Here is a 24,957-nt window from a genome sequence, read left to right on the forward strand (position 1 = left end):
CAATCCTATCATTAAAAAGACTAGAAACTATTTTAATTGGTCTTATAAGAAACCAATTAATAACATATTATGTATAGCAATTTGAATAAACGAGAAAATATAGAGTATCCTTTATGCATAATAAGACTATAAGCTAGTAAAACCATATCAAGACAAAATAGAAGCCTCTATTGGAGGGGCTTGTAGGTTATCTGGAAGTCCTCTGTCACTAGCTAGAGTTACATCTATGTGGGCTAATTTTTCAACGATATCTCTATGTTGTATCTATATCTCATCAAAATATAATAAAACCTCTTGGTTGGCCTTTTTGTTCTCTCATGGAGAATCCTACCAAGTAGTGATTTCATGTGCCAATATAGGCCAATGGTATGTAATATTGTTTTCGCACCCTCGAGTGTGCCTTCTCTCTAGTAGCCAGTTTGCCAACGATGTTAAAACTTCATTGTTCATGTTATGAGCATCATCCATTATGATAAATTCAAGATGAAACTAAGATCCATTATCAATCAAAATCTTCTTGAATTTATGATGTAGTCTTGGCATGATAATGTCAGACCAAATCCTGAGCCCAGAAATGGGCTTGAGAACTAACAAAACTATTATGGTTATTATAGCCCTTGTGGTAGCGAGCAAGTTGTCATGTCATGGATGTCGACGCATGGGGGAAGTTGGACTAAGGAGAGGCTACACAAGAAGAGGCAGGACTAAGATAATGGGGGTAGATGACGATCCACAGGGGTGAGAGGTTTGAATATTGGAGTAGTTAGTAAACTCAAGGAATAGAAGAACCATGAGGCCACATAAATGGTGGTGTAGGCCTGAATTTTATATAAAAATAAAATTTATACAAGCCCCAACACTTAAACTAGGACCACCACAACCGATATCTTCTATTATATAGCCCTCAGAGCCAAATATCTACACACACACACACACACACAGATATATATATATATATATTCAAAAAGAGGAGGGGCTTACCTTTTACAAATACCACTGGCTCAAGCCTTTTATCATAGCCATGAAGACCAAGGATGCATATATCATATATCAACATGGCACCTTATTATCTCCATTTCTTTAAACGTTCCTCCTGTCTCCCGCATATATATATATATATATATATATATATATATATATATATATATATATATATATATATATATATATATATATATATATATATATATATATATATATATATATATATATATATATATATATATATATATATATATATATTCAAAAAGAGGAGGGGCTTACCTTTTACAAATACCACTGGCTCAAGCCTTTTATCATAGCCATGAAGACCAAGCATGCATATATCATATATCAACGTGGCACCTTATTAGCTCCATTTCTTTAAACGTTCCTCCTATTTCTTGCAATATGACTGAACCATGAGACTTGGGTCCCTATATTTTTGCACAATTCATCATCTTCGGAGACAAGTCACCCCGACCTTACATCATCCTAGCCTATCCAAAAGTGCGCACTAACTTTACCTTATGGGAGACAGACTCTAGGACATAAATATTCACTTTAAATGTTGTCCCTGCTTTCTGTCAAATACTGTACCTGATTGTTCTTAAAAATACACATACCTCGTTCTTCTTGGAGGAATTAGCATTTCCTTCCCACGCCCCTCATTAGTTATGCACCAATAAAGAAACTTTGTGTCACCAAGCATGCATATATCATATATTAGTGTGGCACCTCTTCTATTATATAGCCCTCGGATCCAAATATATATATATTCAAAAAGAGGAGGGGATTACCTTTTCATAAAAACCATTGGCTCAAGCCTTTTATCATAGCCATGAAGACCAAGCATGCATATATCATATATTACCGCAACACCTTATTAGCTCCATTGCTTTAAACTTTCCTCTTGTTTCCCGTGATATGACTCAACCATGAGACCTGGGTCCCTATCTTTGTTCCCAATTCATCATCTTTCGAGACAAGTCACCTCGATGTTACATCACCCTGGCCTATCAAAAAGTGCGCAATAAATTTACCTTATGGGAGACACACTCTAGAACCTAAATATTCACATTAAATATTGTCCTTGCCTTTTGTCAAATATTGTACCTTATTGTTCTTAAAAGTACACATGCGCCATCCTTCCTGGAGGAGTTAGTATTTCCTTCGCATGCCCCTCATTAGTTATGTGCCAATAAAGAAACTTTGTGTCGCCCCAACGCTTTATTCGTTGGATGGATTTCACATTAGCCTGGGTCCTTGCCACCGAATCACTTCCTTTATGTACTTCTCGTTTGATCTTTCTGACAAGACCCTTTAAGACATGTCACCCTAGAAATTTCCTTTTAATGAATACTTATTGATTGAAAATTGATATCATCTCCATGGGCTCTGTCAACAGACAAACTCTTGTCCAAAAAAGAACTAAAGTAAGTTTTGTCTCTTCTTCTTGTACACTCCGGCTCAGCTCTAGCTACTAGGTTCTTAATGAAGGATTATGTGAAGGCCATTATGTTGGTTTGGGCACCTCTATCTTTGATTACAAGAATTCAAATAAAACCTGGGTGTAACACAGACCTATAAAACACTTACTATATATATATATGTGTGTGTGTGTGTGCAAGGATGAAAAAAATATAATTGTAGAAGGACTGGTTTAAACTAATTAAATCCATTCTCGCACACCACACTCTCTGCTCTTCTATTTATTAATACTTTAAATATACACATTTTTTTGGCATCATTGCAAATCCTTGAAAATAGGATTGGATGAGCCTAAACTTGGCATGATTGTACTAATTATAAAAAATAGATAAATTTAATGAATTACAAAGCAACTAAAAGAAAACTCTATCTTAACAATCCACTCATTGAAGAACCAATTACTTTGGTAAAAAAATTTGACCTCTCGATCAAATTGGTTTTACGGATGCCCCTCCATCATACTCCCACATAACAAAAAAATCTCCATGGGATCTTGCTCATGAGGTATCCAACAGTTCTACCACTTTTCTATACTAATGTGGAAGTCATCTGAGTTACATTAGCTACTGGATGGTCGTTCCAATTGATAAAATACTTTTAGTATTCCTTTCCTGTGGTATTCTTAATTAGTATTTTGTCTAAAATCCTCTCTAGTTGTAAAGGCACAATTACTGGTAATTGTTTCTTCCTTTGAATTTGTCATTGTTCACTCTCATCTACAATTTGCACCTCTTCTCCTAGATGACACTTATATAAGTCTGCCACATTGAAGATGGGACATATGTCAATCCTTGGCGACAACTCTATCTCATAAGCATTGACAGGAAATTTTTGAAGGATTTTTAAAAGGACCAATTTTCTTTAATTTCAGTTTATTGTAATCTCCTTTAGGAAATATTTCTTCCCTCAAATGTGCCAATACTAAGTCTCCCACTTCAAAGATCTATTCTTTCCTCTTGAGACCTGCTCTGGACTTGTATTTGAGATTGCTTTCTTGTAGCCATTGTTTACTTTCTCATGGATCCCCTGCATAGTTGTAACAAAGTCTTCTCTTGTTGAACTTCTTTCGTTTGACTCTTCTCAAGTCATGCACTCCTCTTAGATGCATCCCATGCATAATCTGAAAAGGAATCCAACTAGTGATTATGTTTGGAGAATCATTATAGGAAAATTTAGCCTCGGAAAGCACTTGATTCCATTGCTTGGGATGATCTCCAACTAGGCTCCTCAAGGTATTCCCCAAACTCCTATTAACTACCTTGGTCTATCCATCCGTCTGAGGATGATAGGCTTAACGAAAGCTCAATTTTGTCCTTAATTTCTTCCATAGATTGTTGTAGAAATTCACGAAGAATCTAGTAACACTATCTAACACAATGCTCTTGTGCACTCCATGTAATCTCACCACTTCTCTAAAGAACAAGTTAGTAACGCGGGTAGCATCATTGGTTTTAAAACAAGTAATGGAATGGACCATTTTTTAAAATAAATATACTACAACAAATATTGCATCATTACCCTTTTAAGTTTTTGGGAAACCTAATATGAAGTCCATGCTTATTGAATCCCATGGTCTATCTGGAATTGGTAATGATGTATACAACCTTGTATTTTGGCTCTTCTCCCTGTCATGTAGAACATCTCTATCAAACTATCATGGTCTATCCAATAGAATGTGGCACACATCCATGGGCATGATATCACATAGGACTTTATCCTTATAGTTGCATATATGCAACTCCACTTCACACTGTTCATTCACTAAAAATTGATGGCCCTTTTGAATCCATGACACATTATAAGGTGTTGGATGCTTCATCCTCTTTGAATTTAACTTCTCTAGCCCATATGTAAACAACAAGTTGTCTTTGTTGCCACTATCAATCACCATCTTGCAACATTTTCCTTGGACATTGAAAATAGTTATAAACCAAGTCATTCTCTAAGATGGTTCAACAACTTCCTTATTTGACTTCAAGAACACTTTCTTAGGTAATAGAGACTCTCCTATCTCTGGTACATTTTTTGCCTCTTGTACCTTTGGTTCCCCTCCTTATACTAGGGAAACATCAACACTTCTCTGGCTTGCATCCCTATTTTCTATGCATTCATATGCCATATGTCCAAGGTTGCCATACGTGTAGCAACAAATATCTCTTCCTCTACCTCTTCCTCATCCTCTGGAAAAGGATCTTCAGCCTATGAAGTCTCCCTCTTACTCTCGTTTTGGAATTGAGCTACTATCTCCATATTTTTATGTTGTAGATCTTCCTCTAGTTGACTGTTGTCCTCTTCCTCTAGTAATACTTCTTCCTTGGCAAGAAGGCTTCCTTGCAAGCTTCTCCTTATTCTTCCAATCTAACGGGTATGCTTCTTCCACAATTCTGGATGATAACACGGTGATTTCACCTTGGATGTCCAGCCTGAGACCATTTACATATCTAGTTATCTTCTTTATGGGCTCCTCTACATATCCAACCTTAATATTCACCTTATAAAACTCTTATGTGTATTACATAATAATCATCAATCTCTACATCATATTTTGCATGTGCTTTGAGTAAAGTGAGTTAATAGTAATTTGGCAAGAATTTTCCTCTAAGCTTCACAACCATTTTTTCCCAACTCTTAATCTTTTGCTTATTTTTCCTTATTTTTTCAACATTTACGCCATCCCACCATAAAGTTTCATGTCTCTTCAATTTGGTGGCAATAAACTTAACTTTCGCCTTCTCATCCATCTCCTCATATTCAAAAAAACTTATCCATCTCAGTGATCGAGTATATGAGCTCCTCTAGATTCATGCTGCCAATGTAAGAAGATAGATTTTTCTTCACCTTTTTGATAGATTCTAGAACTTCCTTTAATATTTTGTCTTCTATAAGATCTTCAATTTCTTCTTCGTGTGAAGATTCCTCTTTGTTGTTACTTGCATCTCCAGCTTTAGGTTCTCTTTAGTTGCTAGTTTCCATGACTGCAATTTTTTCTTCCAACTACTGCATAGCTCTCATCACTTCAGCATTGGCTATCTAGCCCTTTCTCCTCTCTAAACACCTTTTGCATCTCGTCCAAATCTATGTGCCATGGCCAACAAATTGTTTTTGGAGTAGATGGAGGATCTGCTCTAATACCAAATGATGGAGACCGTAACTCTCTCTCTCTCTCTCTCTCTCTCTCTCTCTCTCTCTCTCTATATATATATATATATATATATATATATATATATATATATATATATAAGCCCCGACATTTAAACTAGAACCACCACAGCTAACATATTCCATTAATAGACACCTTATTAGCTCCCCCATCCGTTTCCTACAATACGACTAGACCATGAGGCTTGGGTCCCTCTCTTGGTGCACAATTCCTCATCTATTGAGACATAACAACCCTACCTATCCAAAAGTACACAGTAAATTTACCTTCCACGAGACAGACTCTGAGACATGAATATTCACTTTAAATGGCATCCCCTACTTTTGTTAAAGGTTGTCCCTAGTGCTTTCTAAGAGTACACATACCTTATCCTTTCGGAGGGAGTCAATATTTCCTTCGCGGACCTCTCGTTAGTTGGATTCCATGTTAGCCCAAGTTCTCATCACACCAACGCTTCACTTATGCACTACTCCTTTACTCTTCTCGAGGAAGACCATCTAGGACACGTCACCTGAGAAAATGCCTTTTGGTGAATAATTGTTTGTAAATGTGTTAGAAAGCTTGCATAGATGAATCTAGCTAGTAAAGGTTGAACACACAACTTTGCCGAGAAAAAACACCAAAAAGAAATCGAAAGAACAAAAAGAATTATTGATTAACAGAAAATAGGTTACTATGCTCATGATATACTACATGAGAGTCAACAAATACGCATCACTGGGTGAATATTCCAAGGTAATGCACCATAGTGGTGATCAATGAGAGGACTCGACACCTACAATAAGTTTCGAATAGACCTAGCCAGTTGTGGAGTGAAAGGAGGAGCAAATGAAGGAGTAAATCATGCAAAAAGGATATTGCATGTAGTCACGTGCATGCATCGATAGTCAAAGGCACCAATCTAGTGAAGATTCGAATTTTGAAGCCTTTCGTGTCAGTGAATGCTCTAACTAAGTTTCTGCATGTGCCAATAATGAAGTTCCTAGGTGTGTAATACCTCCAACACCCCCCTTGAACACCACTATGGGGAAAAATAGAAAATGGGATCTGGCAAATAAGGCCAAAGGTCACCAAAATATAGTGCAACTTGTACTAAAATTGAGGAAAGATGGTAAACTTTGTGGGAAAACCCCCCCCTCAAAATATAATGTAATCGAAAGAAAAGAAGAAGAAAAGACAGTTGCTAAGCAACTGCGTCCTTCACCCAAGACGATCGCACAGAGAGTGAAACTTTTGCTGAGTGATTGTATTGGTGAAGATGTCTACAGTCTGTTCTGTTGAATGACAGAACTGCAAATCAATGACCCGATCATGTACTAAGTCTCTGATGTAGTGCATATGGATCTCTATGTGCTTCATCTGCTGCCGCTGTACTGGATCCCTACAAAATTTGAGAGTGCTCTAGTTCTCACACTAGATGACAGTGGGATGGTGGAACTGGACGCCCAACTCAGTGAGGAAGTGTTGTAGCCAGAGAGCCTGAATGGTGATGTTGACTACTCCTCTATACTAGGCCTTAGCTAAAGAGAGAGAAATAGCAACGTACTTCTTGCTCGACCAACAGATAGGGCCAGACCCTAGACTGAGTGATATCTAGAGGTGGACTTGTGATCAAAACTATTGCCCGCCCAATCAGAATCTGTGAAGCCAAGGAGACTCAATAGAGTGCCTGCTGCATACTGAATCCTGAAGGTGATGGTGCCCTGCACATATTGGAGGATGTGCTTGGCATATTTCTAGTGTAGCTCATGTGGCTCTTGCATATATCTAGAAACTGCCCCTACTGCATATGAGAGATTTGGTCTGGAGTGGGTGAGGTACAGTAAGATCCCCACTGGCTGTTGGTAGAGAGTACTGTCAACTAATGGAGTGTCACCTCCATCCTCAAGGCATACCACAAACAGAAAAGGAGTCGGTGCTGGCTTGCAGTCAGTCATGTGAAATGTCCAGAGAAGATCCTGCGCATACTTAGCCTAAGAGAGTTTAATGCCTGTGGCATCCTGGCTAATCTCAAGACCAAGAAAGAAGTGTAATGGACCCATGTTCGTCATTAAGAACCTATCATGCAAGGTTCTCTTGACTGCAGCAATGGCTAAAGCCGAGCTGCCGGTGATCAGGAGATCATCCACATACAAAACTAAGATAAGGAGAGAGTCTGTTGGGTCCCTATAATACTAGTGATTACCCCATTACTATTGTAGTTATACCCCTTATTTATATTGTTGTGCCCCTATTACCCCCATATTGTTATTTATGTGCCCCATAGAATCCCTCTATTGTTATTTTTGTGGCTTTATATTATTATTGTTAGGTCGGCTGGATTATATTGTGACTCCTTAGACTCCTATATATAGAAAGGAGGTTTTGTCATTTGTATCATCCAAGAATTGTTCATTTATGTAATGTAAAGGAGGTTGTCCCCTCGAAGAGGCTGAATTCTAAGGCGTTGATCTATCTTTTCTATCTTTTCTTGAGCTGGTTTCATAACATTTGGTATCAGAGCTTTGGATTCTAGGGTTTCGCTGCTCCAAACAGGTCATCGTGGAATTTTCGCTATAACTTTATTTCTGTGACGTTTCAGAAGTCGCAAAAAAAACCCATTTGAGAAGAATTGGCGCTGAACCTTGGGTCCAAATTTCAGAGCTTTTCGCGTGATATTTTCGGAGATATGATCTGAGGAAGTTGGTCTTTTTGCAGACTCCTGAATTACATTCAAAACAGGTGACCTGGGGAAAATCGTCATAACTCTCTCTCTGAGGATCGGATTGAAATTTCGTAAAAAGTTACAGAAAGAGGACGGACTGTAGTTTCTTGTGTGTGTGTTTCAGATTAAAAGGTTGAAACAGTGACTCGTGGCACGTCGTACAAGTTCGCTCTACTGAACCAGTCTAAAAGCAAGTCACTGTGGGAGATTTCACATAACTCTTCCTTGGAGAATCCAATTTGGCTCAGACTTGTGGCATTGGAAAGAGGACACAGAAGGCTACTACAGGTAGCAATTTCAGAACTGGATGATCCGAAATTACAGAGATACATCAGATTCAATATCAGGCTTCTATAAAGTGAAAAAAGGTGTGTAGTTTTTTTTTAATTTTTTATCTAAGCTTGGTTTAACGGAATTCAAAGGGCATAGTAAAGCATTATTATCGGTAACTGATGCCCCGAGGAAAGAAAATGCAAACACCTAGTAAGGAACCTGAAAGCTCTAGCATGACTCATGAAGAAGAGGAAGAAATGCTACATGATATATCAAAATTACAAGAACAAGTGCAACAAATGTCACGCTCACAAAAGCTAACAGAAGCTAAGATAAGTGGCGTGGAATCTAAGATAAATGGCTTGGAATCTAAGATAAAAGGCATGGAAGCTAAGATGGAGGGTTCGATGGTAAATTTGAAGATAGATTTGAAGACAGACATGGAAGAATTGAAGAACTTGCTACAAGAAAGGGTCACTAATGGTGAAAAGGTAGTAAAGGAAACTCATGATGAGAACAAAAGAAATGTTAATCATGATTCCATAGACTCTAATGTTGGATCGAAGACTCACCATGTTCCAAAAATCGATATGAGGAAGTTTGATGGCAAGGATCCCGCCACATGGATATTACAGATGGAGCAATTCTTCGATCTCAATAATGTGCAAAACACACAAAAGGTACGTATGGCAACTTTATATTTGGAACCAAATCAGTTTGTATGGTATCAATGGCTTTGTTCTCGTAAACAATTTATCACTTGGGCAATTTTTACGGAAGAATTGATAGCACATTATGAGGATACAAAAAGCAACACTTTTTTTAGCCAATTGATAAGTCTCAAACAAAAGGGTTCAATAATGGAGCACATTGAGGAGTTCCAAAAATTGAACATAAGGGTAAAAGATATTCCAGAGGAGCATAGGATTGATGTGTTCATAGGGTCTTTAAAGGATAATATCCAACATGATGTGCGCCTTTGGGAACCTGATTCATTAGAGAAGGCATTCAGGTTAGCAAGAAAAATGGAAAGCAAAATTATGGCAACTAGGAAGCATACCATTCACAACTATAAAGACGGAAGTGTTGTTGCCCATAGTCTTCCACAACCTACAAGGTTGACACCACAACAATTGGAAGAAAAAAGAGCAAAAGGGCTTTGTTACAATTGTGATAGCAAATACACAAAAGGTCATAAGTGTGCTGAGAAGAAATTATTCTACATAGATTGTGAAGAGGAAGAAGAAAAGGAGCAAGAAAGGTCAAAAGAAGAGGATATATTCCAGGAACAAAGCCTAGATGAAGAACAAATAAATCCGACCATATCTTGTAATGCATTGGCGGGAATTACCACTCCTCAAACCATCAAGATAGAAGGACAAATCAAGAAGAAAAAGGTAATAGTGTTGATTGATTCAGGAAGCACCCACAATTTTATTCATTGTAGGGTAGCAAAAGAATTGAATTGCTTCCTATATCCAGCACCAGAGTGTCAAGTGATGATTGCAAATGGAGGAACAATAAATTGCTCTGGAAAGTGCCATAATATCAAGCTATCCATGGGAGAATATGTATTGACTAGCCCAATGCTTTCCATTCCAATGGGAGGTGCTGATGTTGTACTAGGAGTCCAATGGCTACAATCCTTGGGTACAATAGCTTTTAATTTTCAAGAACTTTTCATCAAATTTTCTTCGGAAGGAAAGGAAGTTGAATTAAGGGGTATTGCAGGGAAACCAGGAAAGATAATCAGCTCTAATGGTATGACAAAGCTTCTAAAAAAGGAGCAAAGAGGTGTAATTGCACAATTATGTTCGCTAGATGTTTCCACATTGGAATCATCTATTTCTCCAGATCTCCAAAAAGTCTTGGACAATCATTCCAAGGTATTTGAGACTCCCAAAGGTCTCCCACCTATGCGTGATCATGATCATGCTATTCATCTGATTCCAGGAAGTGTTCCTCCAAACATCAGGCCGTACAGATATCCCTATGTCCAAAAAAGTGAAATTGAACGTATGGTTGCAGAAATGCTAGAGGCTGGTATAATTCAACCGAGTCAAAGTTCTTTCTCAGCTCCAGTAGTATTGGTGCACAAGAAGGATGGATCATGGCGCATGTGTCCAGATTATAGGGAGCTCAACAAGCTCACTATTAAAGATAAGTTCCCCATTCCTGTCATTGATGAATTACTGGATGAATTGCATGGATCAATTTACTTCACCAAGTTGGATCTTCGTTCGGGATATCATCAAATCAGAATGAAGATTGAAGACATTCAAAAAACGACATTTAGAACTCATGAGGGTCATTATGAATTTTTGGTCATGCCTTTTGGCCTTACCAATGCACCTTCAACATTTCAAGGTTTGATGAATTCAATTTTCAAACCATTCCTTAGAAAATTTGTGTTAGTATTTTTTGATGATATACTAATCTACAACAAGTCTTGGAAGGATCATGTTGAACATGTTGACAGGGTGCTACAACTATTGGAGGAGAAACAATTATATGCAAAAAGATCCAAATGTTTCTTTGGAGTCCAGGAGGTGGAATATTTGGGTCATATTGTATCTCATGAAGGAGTTAAGGTAGACCCTAGCAAAATTAAAGCCATTAAGGAATGGAAAATCCCCACATCCATAAAGCATCTGCGAGGATTTCTTGGGTTGACAGGGTATTATCGCAAGTTTGTTAAGAATTATGGGAGAATAGCAGCACCTCTAACAACATTATTGAAGAAAGATTCATTTTCATGGACTTCGGAAGCAACAAAGGCCTTTGAACATCTTAAAGAGGCAATGTGCCAAGCACCGGTCTTAGCTACACCGGACTTCACAAAAACCTTTATTGTGGAATGTGATGCTTCAGGAAATGGAATTGGTGCTGTTCTAATGCAAGATGAAAGACCCATTGCTTTTGAAAGTCGTCCAATCAAGGGAAAGTTTTTAAGCAAAGCTATTTATGAGAAGGAAATGTTGGCAATACTCCATGCACTTAAGAAATGGCGACCCTACCTAATGGGAAGACACTTCAAGGTAAAAACGGATCATGATAGCCTTAAATACTTTTTAGAACAAAGATTATCCTCTGAAGAGCAACAAAAGTGGGTCACAAAGATGTTGGGTTATGACTTTGAAATCATCTACAAAAAAGGGAAGCAAAATGTGGTGGCAGATGCACTCTCAAGAAAGGATGAGGATGTGGAAGCATTGTTGTGTGCCATTTCTATTATCCAACCAGATTGGATAAACGAAGCAAGGGAGGAATGGAAGAATGACGAAGAAGTGTGGGCACTTATTCGAAAGCTACAACAAGATTCCAGTACTTCTGATACATTTAGCTGGCAAAATGATTCGTTATGGTACAAAGATCGCTTATACCTCTGTAAGAATTCCCAGCTAAAACAAAAGATTCTTATGGAATTGCACACTTCTCCCTTAGGAGGGCACTCAGGATTTTTAAAAACTTACCACAGGGTTAAGAAGGAATTTTTTTGGGATGGCCTTAAATCAGATATTCAAAAGTTTGTGGCGGAATGTTTGGTTTGCCAACAAAATAAAGTTGAAACAATTAAGACACCGGGTCTATTACAACCTTTATCCATTCCAAGCCAACGTTGGGAGGAGGTTTCAATGGATTTTATCACAGGTTTACCCAAGTCTGAGGGAAAGAGTGTCATCATGGTGGTAGTTGACAGACTTACCAAGTATGCACACTTTTGTGCATTATCACATCCATTTAAAGCCAGTACAGTTTCTACTGCATTTATGGAAACAATTCAAAAGCTACATGGAAACCCAAAGATTATTGTAAGTGACAGAGATCCCATTTTCACTGGAAATTTTTGGACAAAATTATTTTCTTGTCTTGGTACTCAGTTAGCTCATAGCTCATCTTATCATCCTCAATCTGATGGGCAAACTGAGATAGTAAACAAATGTTTGGAAGGATATCTTCGTTGCTTTGTATCTGATAAACAGACACAATGGGTCAAATGGTTGCCTCTGGCTGAATGGTGGTATAACACTTCCTTCCATACAGCAACAAAAATGACCCCATTTATGGCACTTTATGGGTATCAACCACCATCCATCACATCATATTTAAGAGAAAATTCTAAGGTTCAGGCAGTGGAACATCACATCGAACATCAACAACAAGTCCTCCAACTCTTAAAGGATAACCTCGTGTTGGCACAAAATAGAATGAAACAACAGGCAGATCAACATCGCAGTGAAAGAAGTTTTGATGTAGGTGATTGGGTATTCCTACGGCTACAACCATATAAGCAAATGTCCCTAAAGCAAGCTAAGAAGGATAATAAATTATCACCAAAGTATTATGGTCCGTACAAGGTGTTGCAAAAGATTGGTACTATGGCATACAAATTGGAGCTTCCTGCAGCTTCTCGATTGCACCCAGTTTTCCATGTTTCATGTTTAAAGAAGGTTATAGGTGACAAGCTCCCAATTCAAACAATATTGCCAGAACTTGACGAGGAAGGAAAAATTATATTGGAACCGGAAGCAGTCACAGAAACAAGAACTCGACAGCTACGAAATCGATCAATTTCAGAGTATCTTATCAAGTGGAAGAACTTATCCGCTGAAGATTCCACATGGGAGGATGAGAATTTTATGCAGAAGTATCCAGAACTACTCAAGCGTTGAGGACAACACTTTTTTGAAGGAGAGGGGCATGTTGGGTCCCTATAATACTAGTGATTACCCCATTACTATTGTAGTTATACCCCTTATTTATATTGTTGTGCCCCTATTACCCCCATATTGTTATTTATGTGCCCCATAGAATCCCTCTATTGTTATTTTTGTGGCTTTATATTATTATTGTTAGGTCGGCTGGATTATATTGTGACTCCTTAGACTCCTATATATAGAAAGGAGGTTTTGTCATTTGTATCATCCAAGAATTGTTCATTTATGTAATGTAAAGGAGGTTGCCCCCTCGAAGAGGCTGAATTCTAAGGCGTTGATCTATCTTTTCTATCTTTTCTTGAGCTGGTTTCATAATAGAGTCATGTGTCTTGAGCATGTAAACATTTGGATCAGACTTACACCTTTCAAAGTTTTGTGATAAGAGAAAAGAATCCATCTTCGCATATGAAGCTCTTAGGGCCTGCTTAAGGCCGTAGAGAGACTTCTTTAGTCTGCAGACTAAAGATAAATCCTGAATGAAACCATGTGGCTGCTCCATGTAGATCTCCTCAGATAGGTCTCCGTGAAGAAAGGCATTCTTCAAATCCATTTGATGTACTTACCACCCCTAGGTAGCTACAATGGCAAGTGCAAAGCATATGGAATCAATATTTGCTACTGGAGAAAAGGTCTCATCATAATCAATGCCATGCACTTGCTGGAAGCCTTTGGCTACTAGCCTCGCTTTCTGTCTGGTGATTTTCCCATCTACAACACTCTTGGTCCTGTAGACCCATTTGCATTAGACAAGTTTCCTTCCTGAAGGAAGGGGGACCAGATCCCAGGTTTGGTTCTCGAGGAGGGAGTTGTAATCCTCCTCCATGTCGAACTCCCAAGAGGGATTCCTAGTAGCTTTAGCATAAGACTGCAGATCATAAGACTAAGCCAAATGACAATGCGAGGATGGCGTTGGTTTAGTGGCAGTGAGGGCAAGAGGAAGCTCAATAAACTCTGAGCTAGTCCTCCGCTGATGAAAATTATCCCCCACAAGACCATTTCTAGCAGCTAGGTGGTTTTGTGCATATATCTCACTTAAGTTTCTTGTTCTCTGATTTATGACAGGGGAAGTTGATTCACTGCTATCTGGGCTTGGATGTGGATCACCATATGCATGCACTGGATTTGTATCTAAAGACTGTCTTTGCATTTGCATGCTCTACCACAACATCTGCATGCTATTTATCTACATCTGAGTGTAGTGAGTCATCAGATCGGTCATGAGGTGGATAAAAGGTGTTTGCATGTGGAAATTGAGGTGAATGTGAGTGACTTTCCCCAAATTGGACACTTCTCTCAATGATGAGCTTGTCCATAAAGGAAATCAGGAGTCAGTATCCCTTCACAACATTAGGGTATCCAACGAATATGAACTTAATGCTCTATGGATCAAGAGCTTTCCTCTTTTCAGAGGGGATCCTGGCCCATTCTCAAGAGCCGAAAACACGGAAGTGGGTGGCCTCCAGTTTAGTGCCACTCTAAGCCTCAAATGGGGTCTAATCCCTAATAGATATATGAGGAGATCTATTCTGGATGTAGTTAGCACAATTAAGTGCTTCATCCCATAGCTTATGAGGTAGTGACTTAGCATGTAGCATGCAGGAAGCCATCTCTTTGAGAGATCGATTATTTCTCTTAGCAGCTATGTTCTACTGCGGAGTGTATGGAACTGTGTGCTGCAACTATATGCCGGACTCAAGGCAAAGGTTCTTGTGCTATGTTAACATATTCCCCCGCATTGTCTGTACAAAGGGCTTTGATATTTCTCTCTGACAGTGTCTCAACTAGTGCTTTGAAATCTTCAACGTGCGCTAAAACTTCAGATTTGGCCTTGAGAAGATACACCCAAGTATACTGTGAGAAATCATCAATAAATGTAAGCACATACCTTGCTTCTTTGATGGAAGGAGGAGGAAAAGGCCCCATGAGATCACTATGGATCAGATCTAGAGGAGAGGATGCTCTATGAGTCTTGTGAGTGTCAAACTTTTCTCTAGGATGTTTGCCAAGGACACACCCTTCACAAATGCCTTTGGAGAAACTAATATTTGGAAAACCTTCCACCATCTCATGCTTTCTTAACTGCTGCATATACCTGTAATTTAAGTGAGTAAACCTCTCGTGCCAAATCCTACTACTATCATTAGCACGTGTAAGCAATAAGGAGGATTCAGATTTAATAAATTTAGAAAATGTATACAGTCTAGCTCCATTGTTTACCTCACCGGTCGCAATTTTGGAGCTACTATGTAGGTCATATATGTTCACTGCATCTGGACTGAATTCAACTCTCTTTCCGGTGCCGACATGAGTGATCTGATAAACTAAAAGCAGGTTTACTAAAAGTTTTGGAACATGAAGCACATCTTCAAAGCTTCCGTGTAAAAGTTCTACTCTACCTTTTCTGTTGACCTCAATAGGTGAGTCATCTCCCATGAGGATGGGAGGTCCTTTGCATGTATTCAAAGAGGAATAGACTTCCTTCATAGTAGCCATATGTTGTGATGCACCAGAATCTATAATCCATGCATCAGGCGAAGAGTTAATTGCAACTAAAGCATGAAAATTTTTACCTTTCCCGTGTGGCAGATCCTTAGTTTACTTCTTGGTGCCCTGAGGGATGTGGTCCCCAAGGTCGTGCTTCTGAAGGATTTTTGCCATGTGGTAAATTTGTTTCTTCATGTAGGAGGATTCTAGATGGAATCCTCAGTGACAGTAGGTGCATTTGTCTCCTTTCTTCCCTTTCTCATTTCTGGAGGCAGAGGAGTCATTGAAGGGCTTGGCGTACCCTTCCTTCTTTGGATGGGTATGTGCTTTTCTCTTGTCATTTTGCTGTTGATTTTTCTTATTTGAATTAGATCTGTGATTTTTATTGTGTCTATCATCATGCACAGCAAGTGCATGCACTTTTGGAGGTTTGATTTTCACCATGCCAATGAGTTTATCTTGCTCAAAAGTGAGGGACTCCGTGTACTCTTTGAGAGAAGGCATAGTGTAGGATTTACCTGTTGCAAGCCTTACTGAATGAAATTTAGACACAAAGACGGAGTTTTTTGGTCCGAGCTTTGACATAATAGAGATAACTTGGCGACTCTCCTCCTTGGATTTGTCAATTCCACAACCCTTGAGTTGCAGTAATAGATCATTATATTTGGTGAAGAGGTCTTGAATTTTGTCATAGTTTTGTGGATCCAATGAGAGAAACTCCACTTCGAGCAGATGTCCTTTCATCTCATCGTGTTTCCTGTAGAGTTCTTCAATCTTTTTCCAAATCTCATTTGGAGTACTGCAGATAGATAGATGAAACTGCAACTCTGGGGAGATGCACATGCATATGGATGTGTGGGCCTCATCCATGTGGTTGAGGTACTTGGATTTCTCTATGACTGAAGTGGGTTCCACTTCTGCAACCATGGTAATCTAGTACAACCCTTTCTGATGAAGGTATCGAGCCATTTGGTCCTTCCATTTGTGATAGTTGTACGTTGTTAGGATTGATGCTTTGGGAAACTCCATTTTTCTATCGATCTTTGATCTCCCAGCTGTAATACCTGCAAAATAAAGTATTCGTGCACCTTTTATCTAACAATCTATGGACTCCGATACCGTGTAAATGTGTTAGAAAATGTGCACAGATGAATCTAGCTAGTAAAGGTTGAACACACAACTTTGCAGAGCAAAAACACTACCAAAAAATCGAAAGAAGAAAAAGAATTATTTATTAACAGAAAATAGGTTACAATGCTCCTACTATACTACATGCGAGTCAACTAATACGCATCACTGGGTGAATATTCCAAGGTAATGCGCCATAGTGGTGGTCAATGAGACGACTCGACACCTACAACAAGTTCCAAAGAAAACTAGCCAATTACAGAGTGAAAGGAGGAGCAAATCATGCAGAAAGGATCTTTCATGTAGTCCCATGCATGCATGGACAGTAAAAGGCACCAATCTGGTGAAGATTCCAATGTTGAAGCCTTGCATGTCAGTGAATGCTCTAACTAAGTGTCTGCATGTGCCAGTAATGAAGGTCCTAGGTGTGTAGCACCTCCAATATTGTTGAAGAAAAGTTGATTCCGTCTCTGCGACCTCTATCAATACACAGACTCCCATAAAAAAATAAAATAAGTGTTGTCTCTTCCACATGTACACTATGACTCAGCTTAGGTTATTGAGTTCTTAATGGAGGATTGTGCAAGGGCCATTATGTTGGTGTGGGCATCTCTGTCTCTGATTACAAGAATTCAAGTAAAACCTGGAGGCGTAACGGAGACCCCTACAACACTTACACTTTATATATATAGTTAAGGATGAAAATAATATAACTGCAAAAGGATTGGTTTAACTTAATTTAATGCACTCTCGCACCCCAAACTCTTTTCTTTTTTATTCATTAAAACTTTAAATGTATACATATGTTTGACATCATTCTAGATCCTTGAAAGCAAGATCGGATGAGCCGAAACTTGGCATAATTAGAGTAATTACAAAAATTATCTAAATCTAATGAATTACCTGGGAAAAAACAAACTCGATCTTAAAAATTTACTCATCAAGGAACCAACTCCTCTACTAAATTATTTTGACCTCTCGGTCAACTTGGTTTTATGGATGCCCTACATTGAAAAGACCCTCCCAAACAAGGAATTAGAAGATGACCATATGATAGGGAAAGTGGCCAAAGAAATATGATCATATAATAGGGAAGGTGGCCAAAAGGAATTCCATAAGCCTCTAGAAATTCTCGATAAGATATAAACTTATGACAGTAGTGAGAACCAAGAACTCAACAAGAAATAGAGACACTCAAATCAAAGTAACATGCAACCAATAACTTGAATGAGTAAAAATAGAAGAGATAACATCTAGAAACATTTAAAAAAATACCTATATCCAAGCACATGTAGGCAAGAGATACCACACTCCCTACCCATGTTCATTATTTGATTCCTTACAGTCTTGAATGAAATTAACTCCACTAAGGTGGAGGTTAGGCTAAGAAGAACTAGACATTTATTCATTGCATAAAAGGAAACAAGAAGGAGCCATACAAGGCTCATCAGAAAGTGACTAAGTGGATTTGAGATCAAACTGCTAACTTGTAAACAACAATTGCTAAACTTACCATCCAACTTTATAAAAGTCCACATGCCATCAACAAACTTCCTATATGTGCCACCCTTGTTCATTAATGTGTACATGCTGGGAAATGATGGGGGATCAAACATTTTTATCATCACTAATAGGCAAGTGGTACTCACACCTCTTTTCTCTATTGAGCTACGTGAAAGTGGGTACTCCTTCCAATACATTATTTATCACTCAATTTATTATCTACATATATCAATTTAGTATTTGATTTGATTATAATTTTAAAATTAAATTATAAATTTGGTTTAATTTAAAAATGATAATAAATATATATAACCACGTATTAAATATAATTTTCATTCAAATTTCATATTATTGCAAATATTTATATATCTCTATTTATTTTCAAAAATTTAAAATTAACATAATTTTATATTACTAAGATATATATTGTTGATTTATTATTACCTTTATAAATTTTTTTATTAAATTCAACTTATTAAAAGTTTTTTTTTTTTTTTTTTTTTTTTTTATAAAATATAAATTATCACAATTATATGAAGAAAATAAATATTACTAAAACAAAAATAATCTTTATAAGTTTTATAATAAAAATGTGCGCTTTTCTAAATAATTAAGATTAGGAAAAATGATAAGATTATTAAAATTGAAAATAAGATATTTTTATACATGAATGATTTCTTTATTTTTTTTAATCACAGAACTAACCTTCTTAACTCAATAAAATTATTATAATCATCCAAAATTTCTCGCAATATCCGAGAGAAATAAAATGATAAAGAACGTAGAAAATGTCCTTACCTTTTAAAATTCTTATAAATCAATTTCAATTTAATCTCAATCAGTAAATGTTAGCCACAACCTATCATCCTCTTCCTAACCTAGATATGAGTGTACATCCTTCATCATGTATTTCTATTTAATTTTCGTCTATATTATCACCATGCATTCTTACTGCAGTGGCCAATATATTGTTTCTGGAGTCCCCTGCTGGTGTTGGATTCTCTTATTCAAACAGGAGCTCTGATTATGAAGAGAGTGGTGATAAACGAACAGGTAATTTGTGAAGTGTTTAGTGTTGTAGAAATTTATGTCGGGAATAGAAAAACCCTAAAGTAGTAGCATACATTTAAACATATGACCTTTGTTTCTTTTCCAGCTAAAGACGCGTATGCATTCCTGGTGAACTGGTTCAACAGGTTTACCGAGTATAGATTTCGAGATTTCTACATAGCAGGCGAAAGTTATGCTGGTAATAATACATAATATAATGTTATTTTATCCAATGGTTTCTACGAGGCTTTGGAAGATTATAAAGACATTATGGAAATTTTGATAATGACCATATATTTAGAGATTTAATTTATTTTTTTTTAAAAATGATATGTAGGGAGTCAAATTATGTGAGGATTGTATATTGCTGGTCTTTATGTGAAGATTGTATATTAAACAGACTCGTCCTTCAATTTGTCTGAAACCTGTTATGCTCGTTCTTTTTATTAAACACACCTCTCTTGAAATCTTCTGAAAGCTGTGATATTCTGAATAAATGCAACTGTGATACTCATTCCTTTTATTAAACATACCTATTCTGAATAAATGCAAGACGCGTTGGATTTATACAGAAATATTGATGTTTTTGTGAGTGTAACGCCGAGTATCGGACCATGACTGTAGGACATTACGTTCCAGAGTTGGCTGCAACAATTTTACACCACCAAAGGTTGTCGCAGGCATCTTTCATTAATTTCAAAGGTGTAATGGTGAGTTCAAAACAGAGTTTGTCGATCTAAAATAAAAACAATTCACGAGGCAAAAGTATTGAGTGGTGGGACAAATCAGTTGAAATTTTCCATTACATTAGTAATAAACTTCCAAATCTAATTAGTTTACTAGGAGGTTAGTAATATGTTTAAGGGTCGCGATTAGTTCAGGTACTTGATTACCAATGAATAGTAAAAATTTTAATATCACATTGAGGCTTTTGGTTACACAACATTATTGAGGTTTTTCCAAATACTTACAAGTGGACCATTAACCACCTTAAATGATACCCAAGACAAATGATATGATAATTACTCTAACAATAAAGAAGCGCGTTTCCAACCACAACAATAAAATTAAAATTTACAACTATGTTAAAATCCATCGTGCAAGTCCAGAATTTTTGAAACTAGAGTATATAATCAATTTCAAGTTTACTCATTGAACTTCTGCAGGTGGGAAACGGCCTAATGAACTGCGAGACAGATAATCTTGGAGTAATTACGTACCTGTGGACACATGCTTTAATATCGGATGAAACTTATGAAATCAAATCAAAGATGGGGCCATGTAGGTCTGGTCTCTATCTCGTAAACATCGACACGGGAAATATCGATGCGTATGACATCTTTGCTCCCCTATGTCCAACTAATTCATCCGGCCAAGCCAAGGTGTGTAAATTAGAAATTTATATAATATAATGGTTGAAATTTGAATGTCATTACAGTAATACACTTATATAAGCTTTAAACAGTTTTTTTTGGTTATGCAGGAAATAAATCTAAATGAAAAAAAAATAGTAAGTCTTCAAAATCACTCTAGATAAATTTATATGTGAGTTAAATTGAACATACTTCTGTGAAAAGCAGGAAGAAGCTGAAATTCCTGGATATGATCCTTGCATTGATTACTATGTACAGTCCTATCTTAATAGACCCGATGTTCAGAAAGCCATACATGCAAAGGAAACAGCCTGGGTGAATTGCAGGTGAGACTCCTTAAAGCAAATCAATAATAATAAATTATTTTTAAGTTCAAAGCAAAAACACCCACCAAGTTTGTTTTACCTTTGGAAATTCATTTTGATTTCTTGCAATGTGTTACAAGTGATATCGTGGGTAATACTTGGAACGACAGTCCCACAAGTATGTTAGAAATCTATAGCCGCCACCTTATTCCAACTGGCCTGCGAATACTTATCTATAGGTATGAATTTTAATGACTTCTTCCCCGCGGTGCATGACAAGTTTGTTATTTTGTCATGAGAACGATCTCTGAATTTTTTGTTTGGTTTTCAGTGGAGACACTGATAGCGTAGTGCCCGTGACCTCTACAAGATTCTCCATTAATAAACTCAAACTTCCAATTGAAACTCCATGGTACCCCTGGCTTGATGGCGACGAGGTAATTAGATTGAACTGTCATTAATTTCACATATAAAGTTCTGAGAAGATTGATCTTTATGTGCAGAAATTTTCTGATTCCACGTCAAAAATTGTGCAGGTGGGAGGATATACAGTAATTTACAAGGGACTGACATTTGCCACCGTTCGTGGGGCGGGGCATGAAGTTCCACAATTTCAACCGTCCAGGGCCTTAACGTTGTTCAAAAGCTTTTTGGCTGGGAAACCCTTGCCAAGTTAATTTGATTGCGTGAAAATCCCGCTTCTTCTCCAATAAACCATTCTCGCTCAGTCGAGTTTGCATGCTCAAGAATGGTTCTTCCCCAGTTATCTCCTCAGCAATACTTTTAGATACATTTTAGTGCGATATCTAGATCCACGGTGATTTTAGGCTATTTAACCATCTTTGTATACCAGGTATATTTGTTGTCTGATCGAAAATGTGTGAAACTACTACCATAAAGATCCAAAACTGAATCTTTGCATCGCATGAATTTATATTTCATTTTGAAATTGTAATATGCTCAGAATTTTAAACAAATGAATAAAATGATGCCTACTTTGAATGATAAGCTTCAATAAACTATTTGCTAAAATGAAAATTAAAAGCAACAAAGTTATATTTTGGTGATTCTCACTCACAGTTATAAACTTTACTAATGTATGATGCGAACATGGGACATGAACATTTGATGTGAACATGGTACGTCAGTAATTATCAGTTTTTATAACGAATTTAGCAAGTGTCACAGGATTTAGCCAGGATCAAAAGCAATTTGGTTTAAGTGCAAAATTTGAAAAATTATTTGTATGGGAGAGAAGCATATTAGTTTTTTTATATTCAATGATTTTATAATCTCTTTGGTCTGATTATGTACATTACATGGTTCAAATCTGAACACTTTTTTACTAGATTTATAGTGAATCTTTTTGGTAACTTCTTTATTTACATTATATTTATAGTGAATCTTTTTGGTAACTTTTTTATTTACATTATATGGTTTAAATTTGCAATTTGAAAATTTTTTTACTAGATTTATAGTGAATGTTGAATTTTTATATGTTTATTAATAAAATTTGAATCTGAAGTTTTAAAATAATATGGTTACAGATAAAATAAAGGGTAGTATAAAAATCCACAAATTAGTTTTGAAAATAATGGAAATTCTATAAGGCAATGAAAAAATCAGGGATAAGTTTTTGAAAATCTTAGTCACCACTGTCACAATTGTCAAACTTCAGTGTTTTGGGTGTCCCATAAGTTTTTGATGGTGTTGAATCAATTTCCACTAATTAAAAAAAAAAATTGATTTTTTTTTTAATTACCCTAGTCCCACCACCATATAAATAATAAAATTATATCTTATGTGTTTATTAATTTAAATTTATTAAGGTTTTATATATTATTAGTTTTTATATTTAAATTTGATTTAAAGTGATAGGCATATTGCATTGTGATACATTGAATGAAATTTACTTATTATTTTTATCCCTTTTCTATTTTTTATAATATGTTTTATGATTATTATTTTATATCTAATACTTATAACATTATTTTTATATTAAGTTAAGACGTAAATGTTTACACTTATTTAGGGATAATAATTTAATCTAAATGTTTACACTAGTTTAGGGACAATACAAGGGAGATGTAGAGTGTTTCTAGCACATTAAAATATTTTATTTACGGAAATATTTTTAAATATTCATCATTATTACTTAACCTTATATTGAAATATTTTGTTTATAATATACATTAAATCTTTTTATTATTTTTAATGTTATTTAAATGTTGCATATCACTTTTATATTAGAAATTAAATGAATTATAAAATCCTTCTTTTTACTCTTCCCTCTTATTAAGAAGGTAATAAATTAAATATAATTTATTAACATTTTATTTATATGCCTAAAATAATCTTGTTGAGTTAAAAGGTCAAGAAGGTTTGTAGTATGATCGATATTTTGAAAATTAGATGGAATGTGAGTATAATATGACCAATCTAAGAAAAAGTTATTTTCATCTTCAATCATCCTAGGATTGCACACTTGAGAAGCTCTTTCATGTGAGTGTTTGGAGAATTGAGTAATAACAAGTTCATTATGAAGTTAATGAGAATTAGTTGTAATCTTGGAAATATTCATTTTCTTCTTAATCAATCAAGAAAAAGATAATTTTGGTTTTTAAGATTGGGGTCGATGAGTTCCTTATAATATCTTACTTTCATTTTTCCCTCCAGATATTTATTTCCCCAAAATTTCTCAAATTTGTAATTAATATTTTTTTTAATACTATCTGAATTCTACAAGATGATTTCCTCCTTTATACACAAATGGTCAAGTGAGGACTGGGCATCCTTATTTCACCCTTGATTGAGTCCAAGGTGGGGGTTTTGGCTAGATTTATAAGCAATTTTAGAAAACCTCTTGACATCCATGTTGTATAACTTTTTCTCATATATGAGATACCCAGTCATATCCATGCTTTCAATGGGGGAAATGATGCTTCATAATGAGGATAGGGTAGGAGGTATTTTCTTTAATTTTGAAATTGTAGACTATAAAATTCTTTTGTATATACTCAATCTTCCAACATGATTCTTTAGATATTCTACAACCCCAAATCTCACATCCATAAGAAATAATAGGAGCAACAAGAGTCTTAAAGAGGAGGTTATTTTTACCCGAAATAGAAGATTTCACTACTTACAATTTTTTCAAGCCCATAGTAAGCTTTCAACCTCGATTTACCCTTTTATCAATACTGTAATATATGAAAGTATCATAGGTGATCTTTCTCGATTAAATTATCACGGCTTTATTTTTGTTATTGTTTATAGTCATATTCATCTTAGAGAATACATATGAGTTGCTTGTCAAGATCATAATGGTTCCTTGTCAAAAGAACAACATGGTCAACATAAAAGGAGAAGAGTTATGACCATACTACTAAGAGTGAGTACAACACAACTTGCATCTTCCAAAACTCTTCTAAGTTATCAATATACATGAAAACAATGCTACCAGATAAGGGACACAATTGTTTGACTTCAATATTAGATTTAATCTCCTTGGACTGATCCTTAGTGATCTTAATATTGATAATAACATTATCACACAACCTTGTCACGACAACTCTCAACTCCAGAGGAACCAAACATATATATATTCGTCATTGTTTCTAGTTTTTTATATATTCATTTAGAGAGTGTTTTATGGTTGAGAGTGAGCATGAAATATTTTTACCACATCTCCTTCATACTCACTTGTTAATATCATCATATAACCGAGCTAGCATAGTTAATATGAGGTTATTGATTCTTTATAATTCTATTTTATAATGCTTTTAGTTAA

General features: G+C 36.2%; 1 pseudogene; it reads left to right on the top strand.

Moving 5' to 3' along the window:
• Positions 1-21,844, top strand: part of LOC149195552 (putative serine carboxypeptidase-like 23) — a 50,506-nt pseudogene extending 28,662 nt beyond the window's left edge.
• The last annotated feature ends 3,113 nt before the right edge of the window (positions 21,845-24,957 follow it).

Source organism: Pinus tabuliformis, chromosome 2_2 (genome assembly GCF_031772625.1).
Source record: "Pinus tabuliformis cultivar Carrire ecotype Pingquan chromosome 2_2, CPIR1, whole genome shotgun sequence".
Lineage (NCBI taxonomy): Eukaryota > Viridiplantae > Streptophyta > Pinopsida > Pinales > Pinaceae > Pinus > Pinus tabuliformis.